Genomic DNA, 9414 nt, shown 5'->3' with positions numbered 1-9414 from the left:
TATTAAGTTAAGTTAAGAAAGTCAATCAATTATGGTGGTTACTTATGTACCACGTTATGGGATTCGTTAGAATCCAATCATGTTATGATTGTGAGCTTCAGCCGTGTCGATGTACATTATTATCGCAGACGGACATGTCAGGCCTCTGAGACCGGCTCACCTCAGAGTGTCTTTGTTATGAATAAAACGAACAAGATAAATAATTTGTGTTACACCTTTATGTATTATGTTATGAAATTATGTTATCTAAATCATGTTTAGAGATTGACTATCAGGATCAGAGAACTATTAGTTCGTCAGTTGCCCCGGTGTAGACACCAATAGTAATTGGGTAGTAGGAATCCACTGAGACGAAGTGACTGTCTCATCCCCCACTTATTTGATTTCAGATAAACAGGTTGATCAAGATATCATGGTCTGCAAGCATGGAGTTCAGATGCTTGGATTATGCTAGTTGAGCTGACGTCATGTTATCTTATATTTGTATAAGATTTAGTTTCTTTATGTTTTCAGTTGTTAGCTCAATTTAGTATTAATCTCTTGGATTTTGTAATCCTATTTATGTATTCGGACAATATGTGATGAAAATTTAATGTTTCCTGATTCAGTTATGTATACTCTTATCGATATTCTAGATAAATCGATGTGGGGTGTTATAGTAACAATTCAGTATATCTATGTTTACTGTGTGTTTGATTGGTCGATAATGTCACAACCGCTCCAGTGGCAAATTAAAATATGTTATAAGATAGTGACCACATTTTTATAAAGTACACTAGATGAAGTGTAAATTGAGTTTGCACTTTACATGACGAGTGACAATATTTTATACTCAAACTCAACATCTACGTCCCCTAGATGAATAAAAAAGAGTTTGATTTCTCGATAGCAAACTGCAAACTGAGTTCGCTTTCTAGAATGCAAACTCTTTTTTTTATGATTTTTTTTCATATATAGGGGCGCAGACGATGTGTTTGAGTTAATAATATTGTCACTCGATATTTAAAGTGCGAAAAGTGTCCGCATCCTAAAAGGCGAGGGGGGTTAGTTTGGTAATTTCAGGTGTGCGCGAGGAATTCCAGGGGGCGTAAAAAGAAAATCTATAAAATAAATAGTAAAGGACATGACAAAAACAAAAAATTTTGTCACTATGAATTTTTGTAGTAAAGAACAAGACAAAAACAAAAATATCTGTTTTAATTTTAAAAATATCTTTTGTTCATGTATAATTATTTATATAAAAAAGAGTGTTGTATAAAAAAAATATTATACAATATTATGGTGTGATTCGTGTCCTATACTGCTATACATACTACTTTATTTATGTCTTGTACCGTAGTATCTAGTATTTACTGTTTTACATACAAATCAATACTTAATCTTTTTTTTAAAAAAAAAATAAAGTTGTACTAACAAGATATTTAGTTTAGCCATAAATATCAACAATCCGATGTCGTCCAGCGGTTAGGATATCTGGCTTTCACCCAGGGGACCCGGGTTCGATTCCCGGCATCGGAAGTTTTTTTTTTTTTTTCCCTTTTGAGAAGAGACTTATTATCATTTTTCACCATACACAAACTCAGCCAGAAACAACAGTAACAGGTTCCGTTCAAGTTTTCTTCTTTTTTAGTAATGTTTATGATTGAATCTTGTCATCATTTACAAATTGGGTTTTATTCAATGTTGCTATTTGGATTGCACTCGCACATTGGGACTTTGAATCTGTTATTCACTTTTGTTGTTTGATTCATTCAATGCTGAAAGTTTCGATTTTTAGTTTTGAATTTTTCTCTTGATAAAGAAAATGGAGAAGGTGGCATGGTTTCAAGGGGATTATTATTAGGTTAGTGAGGAAATAGTTCAATTAATATTCATTTGAGTGATTATTAAAATATATGTTCTATTTCATTTATTCCTTCAAAAAAAATGTTCTATTTCATTTATTCCTTCAAAAAAAAATGTTCTATTTCATTTTCATATAACAAGCCCTCTAATAAGCATAGTAAAATAAATTTGATGCTGAGACACTGAAATCTAAGGATGTGCCTAGTGTCTCGGCATCAAATTTTCAAATAGAATCTAATGGTGTGTTTGTGAATTGAATTTTGAAGGGCTAAGTTTATATTTTGATATAGTATTTAGTATTTTTTTTTTTTTTACAGAATAACATGATACATGAACATATAATATCATGTTGTTCTTTTAATTTTCTTTTTAAATGTCAAATATAAATCAAATAATAAGCATAGCCCCTCCAAAAACCATATTGCAAACACACCTTTAGAGACCTATAATAATTTAAGCAAATGGAAGTAATTAAACATAACTAAATATGGGTGTGTCGTGTCAGTGCAAGACATTAGACTTGCCTTTAGTCCGAAAGTGTAGGTGCTGTGTAGGTAAAATTTGACTGAGGAACAAACAGTTGTCTAGCTCTTTCTGAATCCATGTAGGTAAAATGTTCCAATCTACCCTAATATTTCCTTAACTTGCTAAAGACAATTCCTAGGCTGATTCTAATGTAGTTTTTTTTTTTTTTTTTTTTTCAGCTGTTTCAAGAACAATCTATGCATAACCACCACCCCACATTCTTTTTCTACTCATTTCTAAATCTTAATATTTGACATTTTCACTCAATCTTTTAGCGTATTTCTACCATGGTGCTATGTATTGATATCCAACAATATTAATTTGTACTAATGTTTAGTTTTTGTTCTTCATTTGTAGGTTGAAAAAAATATTTTTTCACTACAAATAGAATGTTAATGGATGAAAAGACCGGTATTCTCAATTACTCTTATCAAATTATATTGTTCATTTTTTATCATAACAATGATTGTAAGTAAACAATCTTATTTTTCTCATTTATTTATTGATATTGGTTGTTCATTTGTTATCGAGAACATAGAACCGTTATATTATTTTAGTCTACTTACTCCAGATCCATGTGATAGAACCAGAAGAAGAAAAATGTATTTACTAATTTATAGATTTTTTGTTTGAGTCATCATTTACTTTCTCCAAAATAACTCTTGGGTACGTATTCTTCAACTTTTAATAATGTCTTATGTTATTTTCTTACATTTCATGTATGCTTTCACTAATTTATTGATTTCTATGGCGGAATGTTGACTAATGTATCTATTGATTTTCATGCATCCTTACGAGAAATTTGTAAAACAAATGGTCACTTATATAAGAATATCTTATCATCTATTGTATATTCAGTTTCACCATTTTATTATTTATCCATTTTGTATTTCATATTCTTCATATATGTTAATCCATAATTTTTATGGTTGGTGATCAGTGCATTTTGGCACATATTTTCTAGTATTATAATTTAGCATATTAGTAGTCTTTCTACAATAATATTGAGTTTTTATTATGTTTCTAAGTTTTGGGTCACAATTGAGCCTTAATGAATTTATTTGACCAATTTTCGTATTTAAAGACATATTGACACCTTCTCATTGCGCAGACCATAACTTGAGCTACGTATATCGGATTGAGGTGCGGGAAGATGTGTTGGAAAGCTAAGATAAAGAGCTACAACTTTCATGTTGATGTCGAAATCCAGTTCAGAGCGAAAAGGAGTCGTTTATTCACATTTATGTTCCAGACTTAGTGATAATAATGTAATTTCGGGTCAAACTTCTAATTTTCGGCCCGATACTTTTAGAGCCCGTTTCCCATGTATTATAAAAGTCAAAAAACGCAGCCTAGGGTTCATAATTCTGAATTCACGCAAAAATAGAGGCTGCTACATTCTCATGGAAAACTAGCAACCCTAGGTTGATCCGTTGGTATACGGGAACATCGTTCATGACTTCTTGAGGTTCAATTCTTAATAGTAATTCAGTTTATTTATTTATTGTCTTCTCTTATCAATTCATGCTCTTTGTTTATTTATGAAACTCGAATATAGTGATGCTTAATCTCTATTTTGAGTTATATATTGTGAGACTTTTCGGATTGATTCATCGCTTGTATGACTAGTTCGAATAGGAATTGATATAGGTTTTTTTGCGCTTAGCAAAAAAGGGTTGGTCGAAATCTGTCATGATACAAACCGTGTTCTAAGTGACGCTTGTTCACTACTCATGGTTAGTTGAACACATTCTTTGCTTAATCGAATGAATTCGTATAAACTGTTTATCGCTTGTATAATCGGTCTTATAAACCAACCAAGGCATGAATATATAAACAATATTTTATGTGAACCGAGGATAGAATCATAACGAAGTTTTCCTAAAACCAATAGATTGATCGTCTTTTTATCAATTGAATTTCTAATACTTTTTCGATCTAAACAAACCCAAAACTCCATATTTAATTGTGTTATTCATTGTTCTTATTTTTACTAATTATTAAATTAGAGGTCCTTGTGAGACGACCAAGGTTAACTACCTTGTTACTACTTTTCTTAATTAAAACTTATTTTGATCACGAAACGACAACGATCAAATTGGCGCCGTTGCCGGGGATCTCTGATTAGGATTAGTAAAATTTAGAACTAACTAACGTTACTAACACTTTTTGTTTTGTGAGTTTTTGTTGTGTTTTAGGTTCTGACGTTGAATTTTGCAGTGAAGCTGAAAAATAATTAATTTTCGGTTGATATCTCATATTGATCCGAAATTTGGTCCACAAATCCGAAATAAATCAAGGAACAAAACTTTCGTATCTTTGATACGAAAATTGAGGCTGAAATTGCGAAATTCCTTTGTTTAGATCACTTTTTATTTTTTTTGAATTTTCCATACATTTAAAAAAATCCCAAAAAATTATATTTAGATTTGTTTGATTTTTAGAAATTTTAGGTGTTATTTTTAATTTTTTTTAGATTTTTTTGATTCGTTTTTTTTATTTTTCTCTTCATTTTATTTAGACAAAAAAAAAAAACCAATAAAAAAATGGGAGATTCATCGGACCAGTTGGCTTATATCATAAATTGCTTGGATGCAAGAAAACAACAATTTTGCTATCAAAATTATATTCCAACTGTGATGTGTAATATTTGTTCTTCGAGTTTTCATATTAGTGATAATTGTCCTACATTTTTAGATACTTTTTGTGGTGAGACGCAATTTGTAGGTAATTTTCAAGGACAATACTATCAAGAACAAAATTCATATCCTGCTGAGCAGCCTATTTGGTCACATCCACAGTTTCAGCAAATTGATTCATTGGTGGTTGAGCCACAACCTAGTTTGGAAGAATTGATAAAGCAGATGGCTGAACATAATAAGCAAATGGATGAATGGATGCAATCCTCTCTTCAAAGTTTAGCAGTCCAAGTTGAGCAAATAGTTTCCAATGCCCATATAATTCAAGAGAAGAAGATGTTGCATGATGATGTACAACCTGCTGCACTCTTAGAGGTAATGCAATGTGATACAAGTGTTGATGAAACTTCAGGTGAGCCCGTTGAAACAATACTTGTTTCTGTTGATGAACATAAAATAAATAACACAAACTCAAGTGAATGCATGAAAGAGAATATTACACCACAAAATTTTGATTTGGATGAATTATATACTTCTCTTGAAGTAGATAAATCTTTTGAAATTGTTGCTTGTAAATGTGGTGTTTGTAATGTTTGTCATAAGATCAGTGCAGCCATTTTAGGTGAAGACATTTTGATGCAGACAACCACTTGTGCAGAAATTCAAACAAATTCAATAACTCTTGAAGTTGACACCAAAAATGTGGATTTTAGTCGAAAGCAACTATTGCCTATAGCAGAAAAATTGTTGGTGGAGCCTCGGATTAAGCCACGAAACATGCAGTCGTCCTTCACCATTTATGCATCTCTTCCACCTATTTTACCTGACTCACCAGTTAACTGTGGATTTTGTGATTTCCATGCTTTTGTTAGTGCAGGTTCACTATTTATGCTGGCTATTCCTCCAAAGCCACCAGATTTTGTACTATTATACAAGTTCACGTGTTGTTTGCTTTTTCTTGTTTCATATGTTCGTAGTGCAGCAAGGCCTCCACCTAAACCACCAGACATAGAAGCTACAGTTGTTACACCTTGACCTCTCGGGTGTGTTCCTTCCTTATTCTCTCTTTATGCTTATTGTTACATTGCGGACAATGTCTGATTTAAGTGTGGGGGGAACATTTAGTCATTTTTTTTTTGTCAATTAAAAAAATAGTAATAATAAAATAAAAAATAAATTTAGCATGCATGCAATTGTTATGAGTAGTTACATGTTTTAGGACTAGAGCAATATAGCCGTAGGATTGGTGAAATTTTTGGAAATTCTCGTTTTCATGCTTGATATGATGATCTTTGCACCTTAATGCACAACTGCTGAAAAACTTGCAAACTTAGTAGTGGCTTGATAAATCTTTAAAATACACAGTCATTATCCTAAGTTGTCTGAGTATAGAATATGATAAAGAGGTATGATTAGGACTAAGTTTGGGGGAAAACTGAATTACTTGATTGTAGGATCATGGCTAGATTAAATGATGGGATACTACACAATAAAAAATAAAATAAAATAAAAATAGAATAAGTTCCTGTGCCCGAAACTGGAGGAACAATAATGAATATGTTGAGTTCCTGTGCCTAAAACTGGAGGAACAAATGCTGTGTAGGGTGCTCTATTCGGAGTAACAGGTTGGACTCATTACAAGTGAGATCCCGTCAGGTGAAAAGATAGAGTAGCACCTAAAGCATAACTAAAATGAACTTAAGTGATATCCCTGCATATAAAAATCAAAAAGCCTGTGAGAACAAGAAAAGAATAGCTTCCCCTCAAGCTGAAATCTAAACTCAAACTCTGAGTTGTAGGAAAGAAAAGGTAGCTTAGTATCCTGACTGTGTATTTTCGAGAAGGATCATGTCATGACTTTGGTTGAAAAGTAATAGGCAGTACACACACACACGCAGGGTTATCGTTGACAGCTGATATACAAGAGTTATGTCAATCTTTGAAATACAGTCCACGGTTGGAAGCTTGAATCCTAGAATTTGTTGATTGCTTGTGATGATTGTAGCATGCTTTGTTCTAGAGTTTTGCTCAGGAGAGCAAAAGAATAAGTGTGGGGGAATTTGATCAGTGCATTTTGGCACATATTTTCTAGTATTATAATTTAGCATATTAGTAGTCTTTCTACAATAATATTGAGTTTTTATTATGTTTCTAAGTTTTGGGTCACAATTGAGCCTTAATGAATTTATTTGACCAATTTTCGTATTTAATGACATATTGACACCTTCTCATTGCACAGACCATAACTTGAGCTACGTATATCGGATTGAGGCGCGGGAAGATGTGTTGGAAAGCTAAGATAAAGAGCTACAACTTTCATGTTGATGTCGAAATCCAGTTCAGAGCGAAAAGGAGTCGTTTATTCACATTTATGTTCCAGACTTAGTGATAATAATGTAATTTCGGGTCAAACTTCTAATTTTCGGCCCGATACTTTTAGAGCCCGTTTCCCATGTATTATAAAAGTCAAAAAACGCAGCCTAGGGTTCATAATTCTGAATTCACGCAAAAATAGAGGCTCCTACATTCTCATGGAAAACTAGCAACCCTAGGTTGATCCGTTGGTATACGGGAACATCGTTCATGACTTCTTGAGGTTCAATTCTTAATAGTAATTCAGTTTATTTATTTATTGTCTTCTCTTATCAATTCATGCTCTTTGTTTATTTATGAAACTCGAATATAGTGATGCTTAATCTCTATTTTGAGTTATATATTGTGAGACTTTTCGGATTGATTCATCGCTTGTATGACTAGTTCGAATAGGAATTGATATAGGTTTTTTCGCGCTTAGCAAAAAAGGGTTGGTCAAAATCTGTCATGATACAAACCGTGTTCTAAGTGACGCTTGTTCACTACTCATGGTTAGTTGAACACATTCTTTGCTTAATCGAATGAATTCGTATAAACTGTTTATCGCTTGTATAATCGGTCTTATAAACCAACCAAGGCATGAATATATAAACAATATTTTATGTGAACCGAGGATAGAATCATAACGAAGTTTTCCTAAAACCAATAGATTGATCGTCTTTTTATCAATTGAATTTCTAATACTCTTTCGATCTAAACAAACCCAAAACTCCATATTTAATTGTGTTATTCATTGTTCTTATTTTTACTAATTATTAAATTAGAGGTCCTTGTGAGACGACCAAGGTTAACTACCTTGTTACTACTTTTCTTAATTAAAACTTATTTTGATCACGAAACGACAACGATCAGTTGGATATCTATTATATTGATCGACCAAATTATATCTTGAAAATTGATATAACATCTTTTACTATTAAAAGGAAGCTTGAATTGCTCTTAGACCTTCTTTGTGATGATGTGGCACCTCTAAGAGAATTTCTTAGTTCTTAATTAAAAGGAAGCTTGAATTGCTCTTAGACCTTCTTTGTGATGATGTGACACCTCTAAGAGAATTTCTTAGTTCTTACAAAAGAATATATCAATAATGAAAAATGAAAAATTTAATTAAAAGTAACCAATTAATATTATAAAACCTACAAATTTATATCTCGGTTATGGTTTAGAGAGAGACATAAATGATACTATGACCATCAAATTCTCATGTCTAACTGTCTCACTAATGTTTTGTTGTGTTGTTACTTCTGATTTGCAATGGTATATGAATAGTCAAAGCTTGCACTTTAGCAGGACCAACAACTATGTCAGGTGTGTGGTGCTTCTTAATGGTATCCCTGGTTCAAATTACTTGGCATCTCCTACCTTAGGCATGTGCAAAAGAGCAGTTAGACAGCTAGAACAAAGTGTTGTTCTACTTCCTCTCGGTTACTCCATTAGTGAGTGGATGGACATTTATCTGGAGCTTTTTGGGGGCAAGTCAGCTAGTGCTGTTACATTACTCTTGAGCATAAGGGGAAGTGTTTTGTGTTATAAACTAGCATCGCAGTTCAAGCAATGGGATCCGGGTAAAATTTGTGCTAAGTGCAATTTCTACAACCTTGAGGAAGGTATTGTAATGAACCCACCTTATTGGATAGGCCCAAATAGGAGTTAGTCAACTTCTGCCCAAGAAATGAGACTATGTGGAGAAATGAGTTACTATTAATAGTGTAATAGGGGTATTTTGTGGGTTATGTGAATTGTGAAGTTTGTTATTCTCTCCCTCTAAACTCTCTATGTTCACATCTTGTATCCTTCCACTCACTAGAGTTGGATTTATTTTCCAGAAAATTCAATATAATTTCCTTTATTTTATCTTTCAATTTTAGTATCATTTCATTGCTGTTTGAGTTTCTGCTGGGACTATAGCTATATTTTTCCTTTCTTTTTTCTTCCATGTTTCATGACCATTCCTAGGGCTGCAAATCTTGACAGTATATTTTAGGTTTAGGAACGAGAACTCTTTTGTGCCTGTCTGTTTGCTAAGTGTAAT

The 9414-nt window shown here is 32.6% G+C and overlaps 1 non-coding gene across 1 annotated transcript; it reads left to right on the top strand.

Moving 5' to 3' along the window:
* The first annotated feature begins 1446 nt into the window (after positions 1-1446).
* TRNAE-UUC lies at positions 1447-1518 on the top strand. Its single transcript has one exon. It is a non-coding gene; the product is annotated as a tRNA-Glu (tRNA).
* Positions 1519-9414: the final 7896 nt, after the last annotated feature.

Source organism: Trifolium pratense, linkage group LG1, assembly GCF_020283565.1.
Source record: "Trifolium pratense cultivar HEN17-A07 linkage group LG1, ARS_RC_1.1, whole genome shotgun sequence".
NCBI lineage: Eukaryota > Viridiplantae > Streptophyta > Magnoliopsida > Fabales > Fabaceae > Trifolium > Trifolium pratense.
Note: the sequence above shows the minus strand (reverse complement) of the source record. Positions and strands in the feature narration are given on the sequence as shown.